This window comes from Papaver somniferum, chromosome 7, assembly GCF_003573695.1.
Source record: "Papaver somniferum cultivar HN1 chromosome 7, ASM357369v1, whole genome shotgun sequence".
NCBI classification, from domain to species: Eukaryota; Viridiplantae; Streptophyta; class Magnoliopsida; order Ranunculales; family Papaveraceae; genus Papaver; species Papaver somniferum.
Genome location: NC_039364.1, coordinates 11,416,257 through 11,431,409, shown reverse-complemented (window position 1 = coordinate 11,431,409; position 15,153 = coordinate 11,416,257). Strand labels below are relative to the sequence as shown.

Genomic DNA, 15,153 nt, shown 5'->3' with positions numbered 1-15,153 from the left:
ATCTTCTATTCATTATCTCTATACACTTGTGAGCATCCTTAGTATCTTTAATCTAACTCCCCCGGGATGGTTCTCGTATATCTGCAAGCAAAAAAGTAATATGTAAATTTTTTGCTCAACAATCAACACTTGTATTGGAACAATCTATGTCCATGTGGTAACAACCCTTGTATTCTTTGTCAATAATCTATGAGACTCCAACGATATATTTCAGACATGAAAATTACGAAAAACATCACAAGGGTTCTCTGCGTACCTTAACTAGCTCCACTTGACCAAGTTTACCGCGTTCCTCCTCAACATCCGACTTCAGCTCGGCCTTTAAATTAACATTAGACTGCAAAGATGGATACATATATGTAGTGAGACAACTCACATGGTAAACCCATTGCAACCATTCAATCGCATTTCACAGCCACTGCACAACAGCACCAGCACCTGCTCCACTGCCTCAACAGAACCAATTAGAGCACCAGCAACATCTCCTCCTTGACTACATCTCTAAATTTAAACCTAACCATTGCAGCGACCATTCATTTTGTTCACCACCTGTAATCATCTTCTCAGCACCACAGTCTCAAACACCATGTGCTCGTGACTTTCAATCTTAATCTCCTAACTGCATTTCAAACACAACTCCAGTTCCACTCAACAGCTCAGTCCCTGCAACTTGCTACTGCATCTCAGGCCAACCAGTCCACCTGCAGCTGCAACTTCATCTTGACCAGCACCACTAGCTTCTTTGTATCCAACTGCACCTGCAATGCCAACCTGCAAATCATCTTCTCAGTTTTGAAAGCAACCACTGCACAATACTAGAAACTCAATAAGACCCATACACTACATCTCAGTGTTACGCCCCCCACTGATAGAACATAATGAACTTCGGCAACACATGTAGTAACTACTTGTTAAAAGAATAAAGAAGTTAGAAGGGTAACATATATATTTCAAGATTCAATGAACGTTTCTTAACAAAAACTCATATCGGAACGATGAGTCACTGAAATATTACATTCTATCGGATCGATGAGTCACTGAAATATTACATTCTATCTATCAGCTACATCACCTGTACTATGGAGCTATAGCTTAAGAGCCAATGTCTTGGTCTCTTAATTAAAACTGTTAGAATACGAACATCCAACTCAAAACCAATTGGCAATGAGTGGAGAGGCCCTAAGGGATTATAAATCTCGGACAGTCTTATTTAGGTAGAGGTTCATCCGAATCAAAAACCATATTCAATTTCAAAAACCCCATTCGAGTTCTTAATCATGGACGCTCAATTAGCTCTTAATCAGGGTTCTAATCTATCTGTTCGAGTTGGAATTAGTGATTCATCTCAAAGGGTATCTGGATTTCAGAGACAAAATTTACGGTTTCAGGAGAAACCATGTCTTCCAAATTTTTCCTTGAATTTGAAAAGCAATAGCTTGAAATCAAAGAACTCGTTCAGAGTATGCATTTCTATGCAACAAGTGAACGTACCAAAGGTTGCGGTATCACCTTTAGACTTAGAGGATCCTTAAGATCCACCTCTCAAACTACACAAACCTAAGGAACCTTATACTGCAATAATTGTTTCTGTGGAAAGGATTGTTGGCCCAAATGCTCCTAGAGAGACTTGCCACGTTGTGATTGATCATGGTGGCAATGTTCCTTACTCGGAAGGACAGAGTTACGGTGTTATACCTCCTGAGGAAAACCCAAAAAAACCAGGAAGTCCTCACAATGTTCTCCTCTACTCAATTGCATCTACCAGGTATGAAGATTCTTTTGATGGAAAGACTGCCAGTTTATGTGTTCGCCGTGCTGTATATTACGACCCCGAGACTGGAAAAGAAGATCCCTCTAAAAATGGAGTCTGCAACAACTTCCTTTGCAACTCAAAACCAATTGTCAATGAGTGGAGAGGCCCTAAGGGATTATAAACCGCAGGATCTTCGATTTCCCAACAATGCGGGACTAATATTCTCAACACGCCCCCTCACGTGTAGCCTCGTTGGGTCTAACACGTGGACAATAAATCGGGTGACGCGGAGTAAAGGTGCGGTCAAATGACTCAACACGAATAGCCTTCTCTGATACCATGTTAGAATACGGGCATTCAACTCAAAACCAATTGGCAATGAATGGAGAGGCCCTTAGGGATTATAAACCGCAGGATCTTAGATTGCCCAACAATGCGGGACTAATATTCTCAACAAAAACTTCTACCAATAGAGTCCTGGTTCTATATTTTTAAGAGGAACCTACTTTAGTTTGAAGTAGATTACCTTCTTTCCGGATGTTAGGGTCACAACTTTGAACAAATGTCATTTCAGTGCAAAATCACTGGCTGTTTCTGTTGAACAAATTTTCCTAAGTGTACAAAAAGCTTTGAGTAATTGAGATTTCGGAAAATGGGTCATTTGTCCAAATATTTTTAAAACATGGTTCTAATGGACGAGTAAATATTATTACGGGTAAAATGGACAAAAAAAATATAGCAAGGATGAAACTGGATTCATCCTAGCTTAAACTTAAAAAATAGCAAGGATGAAACTGGATGCATCTTGATGTAAATTAAAAATAAGAAAAAATATTTGAAAATTGGTAGGATGAAACTGTTTACATCCTGCCTATTTTTACATTTTTGTCCATTTAAACAGTATCAAAACCTAGATGTCCTTTTCATCTGGGAATTGTTGATTTTGATCTTTTTAACCAATTTTGTGTTGAGATTTCTGCATAAAAAACTGAACAATTAATATTTGAAATTTTGAAAAAAGAAAAGACATTGGGTATCTAATGTATTTAATTGCATACTGTTTACAGAAAAGCGGTATGACTCTGGAAATCCAGAAGAAACTATCAACTTTAGGCACTCCATTTGACCTTGAGCTTCGCTAAATTACAGTCATGGTAATCATTATCATTTTAAACTTCACATCACATACGCACTAAACTGAAAAACCGAAGTTGCCTAAATAGGATATTCATACCCTACAAATTAAATTTAACCAAATACGAACATATTACACACAGTAAATTGCGGAAGTGAACTGTAGACTCTTTTTCACCTCCTAAATCAGAAGAAGTTCCCTTGTATTGGTTACAATATAATCAAAACAACATAAACAATGTAGGTGTGTTGCAGGGAGCACTGTTATCAAACATATTTTACCCCAAAAGAAAAAAGGTAGAGGCGAGAAGTCTACAGCTGAAAAATGAATGAAACTACAGATTCATGAAAAACTACTGTATTCTGTAAGTGTATATCGCGATTAATTAGTTCTTATGTTTGGTCCTACTGCTACTTTTTTGAGTATAGGGATCATTCCAGTGTTTGGATGGGCCGACATCTTAGCCTTCACATTTTCATTCAGGTATATCTTTACATTCATTTTCCAGTTGTAGATTTCTCGGTAAGCCTAAGTAGGAAACCCATACCTATGCCTGCATGCCTCACCTGACCTGCCACAGCACTATCGGTATTAAGAACATTCTTTATATCCTCATATATCTCTTTCATCAGCTATTCCAAGAGCAGCCAATCCAAGACCTAAGCAAGCCCCATGTTAAATCACCTGCACCAGCAAAACATATCAACATAATATCAGCAACATGGAAGATCATAAGAGGAATATGCGTAAAAATTGCAATAAATTCTTAAATACCATACTTCCCCATTTTTACTGCGTAAGCTATCGCGAAGAAATTGTTTAATACCTTCTCCATGGTTAGTGTGGGCATAAAAGGGCACCACCCTCTAAATATGTACCACAACCAGCAATTCCAATTTGTGGAATATTCAGTGACCTCCCTTGTTGTAGGTGACCTTTGTGACTGCTGCATTAAACTTTGCCCAATTCATAACACCATCCTATATATACGTTAGCATTTTCTAAAGGAAGAATAGCTCGTATATGGAATAAAATAAAGGGTGATTTATAAAAATAGACCAGTTTTTTTTTTATGGTTTATAAAACTAAGCATGTTTTTTTATTTCTTACAAAACTAGGCAAGCTTTGACTAAAAGTGATGGATGGAAAGTTAGCCCCGTTAAGTACACCTAAAATGACAGAATAATCCTTTAAATCGTTGATTCAAGTATTTGTCACAGAGTTGACTTTGTACACGTGGAATATGACATGACAAGTCGATAGTGTACATGTCATCGTTACAAACACGTGGAAATATAGCCTACTAAACACATAGACTTGGCCTAAGCCATTTGCACAGCCTAACTTAAAGAATAACTTCCTAGATGTAGCTTCTTTTGCAGCTTCAATAACTCCAAAACCAAAAGCATCACAACACCATCTTCAGTTCCAATACCAAAACCAGACTCATAGCTTCAACTTGACTGTTAGCTTGAATCTCATTCTCTTCTGCCAGACATCTTCAATGACACCCACTATCTCGGCCATACCAACAGTTACTTCAATTTCAGTCCAAACCCATTATCTCAGTAGCATTTCAATATCAGCACCAACAATTCTTTGTAAGCCAAGAGTAGCATCTTCATTCTTCCATTGCAATCCTGAGCATTCCTCGATCCCTCGAAGCAACAGGGTAAATTCCATCTCTGTAATGGATTTCAATTCATACAAAAACCCATTCTAACACCTCCAGATTCACAGTAGCAGATTTTTCAAACCCAATTCATCATCACCAGATCTGCAATTCGGAATCACCACCACTTTCTCAACAACGGTCCCCTTCTCCATTCTACGTACTTGTCCATCACTGCAAGATTCTTCTTAGCTTCGATACCTTTGTTAACCCTTCATTAATCTTCTCCGTAAAAATACATTTGTCACAACCATCTCTCATATCTTCAAAATCTTTTTCACCTGGAAACTCTCCATTTCCATTAGCAGCAACCAAATCCATCTCCTGAATTTTCACCATCTTAGCTCCATCTCTTGTCTGCAATCAATACAAATCCATAGTCTTACTGACCCATCCTACTACCATCTTTATTTCCCTGATTTCAACCTAACATTCATCTATTTCTGCAGCAAAATCAGTTCAAATACCACCATTGCAGCACAATTACAATCCCCATCTGCATTGCTTCATTATCTAAAGTCAACAATATTACCACACCAAAGCCAACACCCCATTTCTCTGTAATCAACAACAACTGCTCAACCTTCTTTTCCACATTCTCAGCAGTGCACCTGCATCTTCACCAGAACCAGTTACATGGATGCAATCTCAACAAAACACCAATTAATTCCCTAGTACGGAGAACATTACATTGTTGTGGAATTTTGTCAAACAACTTACAAGCATCACTTATCTCACTCCTCTTATCCAACACAAACACAATCAAATTCTTAATAAGTACTCAAGTTTGAGAACAAGGTCATAAAAAAACTTCCAATCATATTCATATACGTTAAAATCGATTGAATTGAAAGTACAGAAAGAGATTTAACTTACCTTTTGGATCGATTTTGTTAACAAAGTTGTCGAATCGTTTTGCTGATATTGAATTGAGTCTAAATAAAGAACAAATTCATCGATCTAATTTGAATTTGTTAACCCAAAAAATATCCATCAATCCTTGTTTTGTATCCTGCAACAACCACCATCATCAACTCTAAACCTTAAACATCAACCACCACCTAACCTCAAATCTTGTTCTTCTCTATAAACCCATACTCAAACCCTTCTCCAGCAACAAAAACTTCCAGATCTATATTCTCATCTAACAGCAAACTCAAATCACACCAATTCAAGCATAAATTAGGGAACAAATTATACCAAACTTCCTCTAAATGAAATTCTTATAAATTTCTCCTCTATTCATCAATTTGAACGAAACCCATGTTATATTATCCATATCAGGACCTTCAAACCCCTTTGGTTCCTTCTATTCTATCGGCATAAACAGATCCCACAGAAAAAGATCAATTTCCTCTCTAATCTTCTTAAGAACCAACTCTTTCTTCTTTTCAATGTCTACCAACTAACTCTCGAATTGATTCAGCTTTTACTGCTTCTTTTGTTTCACTTTTTTTTTTCTTTAGGTGAAGAACAATATTCTAGCAGAAGAAAGACGAGAAGGGAATAGGTAGATGATAGATTATTTTTTTCCTGACACGTTGTGTCTACCGAGTTCATAATATCTAGACCGTTGATTTCATTCTGATTAGCTATCGTACACTTGTCATTATCTCCGCACACGTACATAGAGGGTATTTTTGTAATCTTCACACATTCATGAGATCTCACTATATGAGATTTTACCGAGATATTGACTGAGATAACGGATTTGGATGGAATCCATCTGATTGGCCTAGATTCGTAAGAAATAAAAAAACAGATCTAGAAATGAAAGTGAGGGTCCAGAACAGGCCTAGTTCTATATATAATCCTAAAATAAATGTATCACCAAGTTTTCCATAAAGAACTTTTTCAAATATCACTTACTTGTCATTTTCATGTGTTGTAACAAATGCTTTCACTACAATTATCTTCTCCTGTCCAGATTTCATTAAATTATCCGCTCCATAATCCAGTCGTTAAGATGAAGCTTCCAATGTTTCCATTGCTCAAGTCATAAACTAATGAAAGATATCAATCCAGTGAACAAATAACTCAATGAAATTTTATGTTATTTTTTTATTGCTCGGTAAACTTTTCTCTAATGAATCGTTAATTCAAATAAACCCAAATTAAATCCCAAATCAAAAGAAAAAGAGAAAAGGAACAAAATCCTAACTGACGTTTATGCTTGAACTTGAATCTCATATATATCTTGCATCTCTATATATTATCACCTATTATAACAAAAAGTAATAGAAATCAACCTAGAAAATGGAGAAGAAAGAGGATATTCTTTTTTTTAGGTTTTTTCATTCACCGAATAAAACCCAAAATCAAATCGAATCGAACTTCAAATTGAATAAACAAAAAATCAAATCCCTAATTTCTAATTCATCAGATCCGGATCACAACAATTCTTTCTCCATACTTACAAAAAAATAGAATGAATCACAGTAATTTAAACAAAATACATAAAACCCTAGGTATCAATCTACAAAAATACACAAAAAAATCCATCACTAATCGATTTAAATAAAAAGACACAAAACCCTAACTGTTAAGCTACCAAACCCTAAAAGAACAAGCACCATCAATCGATTTGAACCCTAAATGCCAAACCCTGATCATCATCCATAACTAACTTCCTCTGGTTTCAATGGCGGGAGAGATTCAACAGCGGGAGAGTTTCTTTTTCTTCAGAGTTCTTGTTTGAGAGAGTGAGAGAGAGGAGTGGTTGAATTGAACCGAAGAGGGTTATTTTCTAAGGATAAGAGGAGATGCACACGCGAAATTCGCATCATCGGAAAAAAAGTGTTTGCAGGTGTTTTTGTCGCACGGTTAACTGGGCTGAGGTGAAGCAGTTGCGAATTTAACAACAACAATACACTGTTGCCAAATTTCGCAACAGAAATTCGCAACTGAAAATTCGCAACAGCTACATTTCCGTTGCGAATCTATGTTGCTAAAACCCATATTTGGTGTAATGTAGTTTCTTCTACCCTTTAAATAAAGGAAGAACCTAATAATGGAGATTCTTCTCAAATAACTTACAATTTCTACCCAATTAAATTGGAAATTATAAGATTATGAGAGGTATCTAGTTGATACTCTAGAATTAGTGATCTAATTCCCCCTAGAGATAACAATTAGGTTTCAAAGAAGAGAACCTCTCATTCTTCACACAATATTCTAAAACCCAAGCTTCCTCCTTTAGCCTTATGTCTTCTAATTTATACTACCACCAAGGGAATACTTGGCATATTCAAAGTAATTCTAGGATGGACTATAAATGGTGCTTCAACATCGATATGGGACATCCTCAATACATCATCCTCCCTTCTTTAAACAAACTCGTCTTCGAATTCTTCAAAGCGTATTCTCCATTTGTACTTGAACTTCTTCCTTCTTGAAAACAATTCTACCTCTATACCTTCCATTGTAGTTACTCACCAAATGTAGCACTTTGTGGTCATCGTTGAGAGCATCCCCAAGTAGTAAAGAAAGATCAAGCATTTCTCTCAACCTTGCATGAAGACTACAACCATGAAACTTATCTTCAATGAAAGCCCAAATTGTTTTCGTATATATCGCCTCCCCATTTTGTTGTAGCTTGAGCGAAGGATTGCTTCCGGTAGTCGGTTCACATACTTGAAATTGTTCCCGAGATGCTTCTAACATAGCATTTTCCAATTCAATATCATGCCTCAGTACACCAAAATCTTTTACTTCACTACCATTAACTACCTCATCAAAAATTGAACACAAAGAATTATATTCTTCTTCCTCTTGATTTTTACATGATAGCACTTTGTCCATGATAGTAAAATAATCAAATATTTGATCCACGTTCATGCCATCTTGATAGATTGGAAGAACACCCACTATTTCATTTTCCTCATGACTCAAATAACTATCAAATTTCGGTGGAGACATTTTATCAAACACCTTATGAGCAACTTCACCTTCTATATAGTTTAAAGAGAAATCCTATATTGATGGTATCATTTCGTCAAACACCTTTTGGGTAACTTGTTGATGCACATACCCATCAAAGATAATTGATCTCTTTAGTTCCATCACATCATCATAATCATTAGGGAGAATCCTCTCTTGGTTATGGAGTCTTTGAAGTTTCCAATAATATTCTTCACAAATTTCTCCTACTCTTTGATACATATCATCAAACACTTCATGCACAAATTTCATAAACACATCTTTTGAATGAATCATATCCAAATTAACTATTCCTTTTGAACCTGTAGTGAAATCAACATAGAATTGAAAAACCCAATTTGAAAACACTATCAAAGAACATAATAATCAACTCAAGATACTTGATAAAGAAATTCACCTCAAAAACAAGTATCTTCACCAACACCACTTTCCCTTGAGAATCCAACCAAAGCTCTGATCCCAAATGATGAGAAGAGGAAGCTTACAGTGAAAATAAATTGAAACTGATAACTTGAAAAAGATAAATAATCAACCAATTTAATTTCTTACACCCTTTAAATAAAGGAAGAACCTAATAATGGAGATTATTCTCAAATAACTTACAATTTCTACCCAATTAAATTGGAAACTATAAGATTATGAGAGGCATCTAGTTGATACTCTAGAATTAGGATCTAATTCCCCCTAGAGATAAAAATTAGGTTTGAAAGAAGAGAACCTCTCATTCGTCACACAATATTCTAAAACCCAAGCTTCCTCCTTTAGCCTTATTTCTTTTAATTTATACTAGAACCAAGGGCATACTTGGCATATTCAAAATAATTCTAGAATGTACTATAAATGGTGCTTCAATATCAATATGGGACACCTCAATACATCAGACTGCGGGAAGGATTATTTCGTTAAAGATCGTCAAGTCATCGTAGACAAAACCTCCGAATACAATCATGAATATTTTTATGCACGCATTACGGGTTCTTATTTTAGGAAAGTTGACATACGGTGCAAGTGCAGGGAGCCATACCTTGTTCACTTTAAGGATTGAAGACGATTTTCCTCTTTCTTTTTAACTTGTCTGAATTCAGAATCTTTTGATGTTAATGGTGCTCAATTGTCTTCACAAGTTGTCCATTTAGGTCTTGGATTATTTTTAAATAGACTTTGGGAATCGATGGATGCCGTTACCCCGTAGACGTCCATTATGTTTTTTAGTTTTGCTAGTTTGAGTTGGCTCTGGAGATGCTATAACCCCGTAGACGTCCATTATGTTTTTTAGTTTTGCTAGTTTGAGTTGGCTGTGGAGATGCTATAATGTATGGTGGATTTCTTTTTTTTTTTGGATGAAATAATATATGTTCGACCAATAATTTATACTCTCACAGTTCCGATTTAGTTGCTGTTTTAGGAGTTTTCACGGATATTAAGAAATAACAAAGAGAGGAAAATCTTTCCTAAAATACCCATATTAATTCCTAATTAAACAATTAAATGACCTAGGTTTGTGTTTCTTGAAAATATGAAATCTCTCAATCCCGTAAGACCAGCTTGGTTGTTCCTAATTTATTTATTGCTCCTGGAAAATCTGTAACGGAGAGCTCAGCAGCGTATGCACCAAGACAATGTTGCGAGGCTAATTTTTGGCTTTTTTAATCTTGGATAAACCTTAGCCAACGTGCATAATCTTGGATAAAATCTTGGGATGTACAACTGAGTATGTATCCAAATCTTTGGTTTTGATTTAACCAAATATTCCCTCCAATTCTAGAATCAATCAAATTAAAGTGGATAAGCCAAATACTCTCTCCTGATTAGAGAAAAATATTCCCTCCAAAGATTTTGATTGGACCAAATATTCCTACAAGGATTTTGATTGGACCAAATATTCCCTCCAAATCCAATTCCTAAAATTACACAGGTGAAGAATGAAGCGTCACTTGAAAACTTATTCAAAATTTAAATTTTCTTAACCAAAATTATTTCGCTCCTGTTCTTTTCAATTTTTTTATAAACCCCAATTATTCTTTCATCTCTTCCAATTCCTTATGTTCATTTTTTCCTCTTCCCTTTAGAATGGATACTTCCATGGAAAATACTCAAGCTTACCTTTCTTTATCAAATTCTGATGTTGAAGAAACGAGTGATCAAGAAGTAGCATCCAATACTAGTGATGAAGAGGCAGTACCGAGATATGACGACATGGTTCTTAATAATCCAATAATAAGAGCATCAAGAGAACTCAAAAATGATGAACGTTTAGGTATCTATCAATATCTGTTAACCCATAGCAATAATGGAAGAGTTAAAAGAGGTTCCATACCAAGAGTTGTTGGTATATTCAAGACGTCTGTTTCAACTGTTTCTCGTATTTGGAATCGATCAAAAGAAAATCATAACTCAAACATGCCTGCTGATGTATCTTCTAGGAAGCCAACAAGAGTTGGTCGCAAACGTGTGGAAATCGATAGAGACAGGGTACTGACAGTTCCATTGAATCTCCGTACTTGTATTCGCACGTTAGCGTCAGAGATAGAGATGTCAACAACAACATTGCATAGGAGGATAAAAGAAGGCAAAGTCAAGCCACACACAAGTGCAGTAAGACCAGCTTTGAATGACGATGGAAAAATAAAGAGGTTAAACTATTGTATTGACATGCTTGATAAAAGTACTTTTAATTCTAAACCAATGTTTAAGGATATGTTCGATTATGTACATATTGATGAAAAGTGGTTTAACATGACAAAAATATCGCAGAGATATTATCTTCTTCCCGATGAACCCAAACCTCATCGTGAGTGTCAAAGCAAGAGATTTATTCCTAAGATTATGTTTACAGCTGCAGTTGCACGTCCGCAATATGATTCCTCAGAGAATCTAATTTTGATGGAAAAATTGGCATATGGGCAATGGTTAAAAAAGTGCTGGCAGCAAGAAACAGTAAGAATAGGAAAGCCGGTACACTTGAAACCAAACCGATTGATCCAGTTGATAAAAAGGTTTCAATGGAGTTTTTAATCGACAAACTCCTACCGGCAATTCGTGCTAAATGGCCTACCGGGAATATACGTACCATTTATATTTAACAAGATAACGCGAAGCCTCATATTTCGAAGGATGACGAAAAATTTAAGAATGCGGCATCAATCGACGGGTTCGATATTCAACTGAAGAATCAACCTCCAAATAGTCCAGATATGAATACTTTGGACCTCGGCTACTTCAATACACTTCAGAGTATACAACATCGTCAGAGAATGACATTGATGAGCTTATTGTCGCGGTAGAAAAGGCTTACAACGATATGGAACCACGCATTATCAATAAGGTCTTCTTGACCCACCAATTATGCATGTTGGAGGTTATGAAAGCTCGTGGAGAAATCCGTTATGTTTTGCCGCACATCGGGAAGGACAAGTTAGAGCGTGAAGGTAATCTTCCAATGAGAATTGAAGCGGATAGTTCTTTGCTTCACGACGTATTGGTGGAACTTAACAGGATGCCTGAATTCTGGTCCACTCTTGAACGAAACATGGTGGGCTCAAGTTTGGAATCCAGAACTGAAAATCTTAATGAAAATCTTAATCCACAAGTATGATGGGTTCAAGTTTAGTGTCAGGTTATGAGTGCAGTAGTTTTATTTTGATGCTTAGTGTGTTAGAGTTGCCGGATTTGTTTTCATTAATGTGCAGTAATGTAATCGAGTCAGGCAATGTTGTACTCAAAATGTGGTTGAAGTAAGGTTTAATGGGTTATTTATGTACTGCAATAACCTGTTTTTTCCTCTGCTACATAAATAGTGAAAATACTGTAGAACACGTAGTTGTTGTTCTGACAAAAATGAAGAAAAGAATGAGCTAGATTTGTTGATTGCTTACTGCAGTGCACAAAACATCAATATTTTAATTGGGTCCAAATATAGTGAACACTAATAGTAGATGAGGTTCTCAGTCAATTAACAAGACAAAACACACAAGAAGCTTGAGAGAGAAAATATGATATTGCAAATTGCTAGTGGAGGAAGTACCAACGAAGTTGAAACTAGCAGAAGAAAATAAACTAGACATATGCATGTTAAAAATATCATGAACATAAATGAAGAGACCGTGAACTAAAAGGCAGAAGTTATCATTTACATCCAGTGCTCATTTACTCCAAAGAAGAAAAAATAAAAATAAAAATAGATGTGCAATATTCTTAACTGTCTGTTCCAATTTTCCCTACCACAGTTTCATTTCCCCAACCTACGGACAATAACGTCTCACCTGGAAAGTAAAAATGAGAAAAGATGTGTCTTCACAAGCTTCTCGTGCACCACAAGAAAAGAAGCATTTTGCTTGAAACCGTTTTTACCATGTACAGTACAAACGAAAATTATGGACATAGAGTTATGAAAAGAAAAACTATAAAACTGTAAAGTGTCAGGCATTTTTTTATCAATAAAGAAAGGATACTATTGATAAGATTAGCAACCAAAACAACAGCTAAACGCCATACAAACAGTCATGGATACAGAGCTATAAGACTTAGCAGGAAGAAAAAACCCAAGCAAAAAGAAAAAACAAAGATCGGGGAGGTATTAAGTGTTTCTTAATAAAAAAAATTGGGTAAATATATCTTCAACATCTCATCAGTTACTTGTTGACGAGCCTGTGCCGTATTCTCAAAACCGTCTTCTCTTGGCGGCAAATTTACAGCAATCTCTCCACTCACTCTTCTTGTTGGTCGACCATATGGAGTAACTTGATAATATCGTAGAAGAGTGTAAGCCAAAGACAGTAGATAATCTAGCATATCCTCATCCATGGTGTTTGAAAATAAGAAGATGAACTTTCTTTTTTTGAAGCAGAAGATGAAGAGATGATAAATGAAGAACCAACCAACATAGAGTATATATTCTCCATGGAGCAGATTACAATGAGAAGTAATTTTTTCTTTGTTGATTACTATGAGAATTAATTCTCTGATGTGATTCCAATGCAGGGGCATATTAGAGAAAATTGGGAAAAAAAACTAAAACTATCATCTAATTTGAAACAAAAAAGAAACCCTAAAACAGCAACTAAATCGGAACGGAGGGAGTATAAAACTGTAAAGTGTCAGGCATTTTTTTTATCAATAAAGAAAGGATACTATTGATAAGATTAGCAACCAAAACAGCAGCTAAACGCCATACAAACAGTCATGGATACAGAGCTATAAGACTTAGCAGGAAGAAAAAACCCAAGCAAAAAGAAAAAACAAAGATCGGGGAGGTATTAGGTGTTTCTTAATAAAAAAAATTGGGTAAATATATCTTCAACATCTCATCAATTACTTGTTGACGAGCCTGTGCCGTATTCTCAAAACCATCTTCTCTTGGCGGCAAATTTACATCAATCTCTCCACTCACTCTTCTTGTTGGTCGACCATATGGAGTAACTTGATAATATCGTAGAAGAGTGTAAGCCAAAGACAGTAGATAATCTAGCATATCCTCATCCATGGTGTTTGAAAAGAAGAAGATGAACTTTCTTTTGTTGAAGCAGAAGATGAAGAGATGCTAAATGAAGAACCAACCAACATAGAGTATATATTCTCCATGGAGCAGATTACAATGAGAAGTAATTTTTTCTTTGTTGATTACTATGAGAATTAATTCTCTGATGTGATTCCAATGCAGGGGCATATTAGTGAAAATTGGGAAAAAAAACTAAAACTATCATCTAATTTGAAACAAAAAAGAAACCCTAAAACAGCAACTAAATCGGAACGGAGGGAGTAGATTTCAAAGCTTTTACCGTTTTTTCAGGTATATGTTTCTTTTTTTATTATTATTATTTTTTTAATAAATAATATATTATGAATTTGTTCACCAAGCAATTAGTAAAAGAAAAAAACAAAAATTCTTTATGAACCGTCATTTTGAACAATAGCAAAACAACTCACTCACGCAAAACACTAATAGGACCCTCCTGTTTGCTTTTGGGATGGTGGGGCCCACAAATTTTGCGGAGGGGCGATTTTTCCCTTCTCTAAAATCGTTGTCTTTATAGAGTCGTTGTTACTTGAGATTTGAGACCATTTTATTCCATTAGAATTGCTCTTACGTTTTCCTGCTTTTGATTACGTACGTAATTAGCTGGAGTGCACGTAATGGGGTTTGGAATTTTATCACAGACTCACATATGTCGTTCCTTTTTTAGGCCTTGGAGTTCTATTATTTTCTAGCCTATAGGATAGCTGGAGTGCACGTAACGTAAGCACTAGGGATTTGGACATTTTTGGTGTTTGTATCCAAACAGATGATCAAGTACAGTGATGCATATTCTGATGTTCGGGTAGTTTTTCATTTCATAACAAAAAAAAAAAAAAAAAAAAATCGCTATATGCAATATCTCAGACCAACCGCTACGACACTTACAAATTTAGTCTAGGTGAAGCTAATTATCAAATCTAGCTCCATGTCAGGCTCAGCCTTAAATACAGCTCCACGCCACGCTCATCTCAGACTTAACCCGAGTGTCAGAGCATCTCTGAAAAGGAGCCTAGAAGACGCTAATTTGAAATTCTTTATTCTAGAGAATATGTTATACTTTAGCTTTGGCCGCATCCATCCATTGTGAGGTATCTAGGTTATATTTTGGCTCGTGTATGGATCGTCAAAGAAGTAAACTT

The 15,153-nt window shown here is 35.8% G+C and overlaps 1 long non-coding RNA gene and 1 pseudogene across 2 annotated transcripts; one reads left to right on the top strand and one right to left on the bottom strand.

Annotated features, from left to right (window-relative positions):
- The first annotated feature begins 1,231 nt into the window (after positions 1-1,231).
- Positions 1,232-2,895, top strand: LOC113294099 (annotated as a pseudogene).
- Positions 2,896-4,052: 1,157 nt separating this feature from the next.
- On the bottom strand, positions 4,053-6,054 carry LOC113295550. Of its 2 annotated transcripts, none has more exons than XR_003332868.1 (2): positions 5,437-6,054; positions 4,053-5,302 (listed from the first exon to the last, which is right to left on the bottom strand). It is a non-coding gene; the product is annotated as an uncharacterized LOC113295550 (long non-coding RNA). The 2 variants fall into 2 exon arrangements; XR_003332869.1 differs by having other exon boundaries at positions 4,053-5,171.
- Between the last annotated feature and the right edge of the window lie 9,099 nt (positions 6,055-15,153).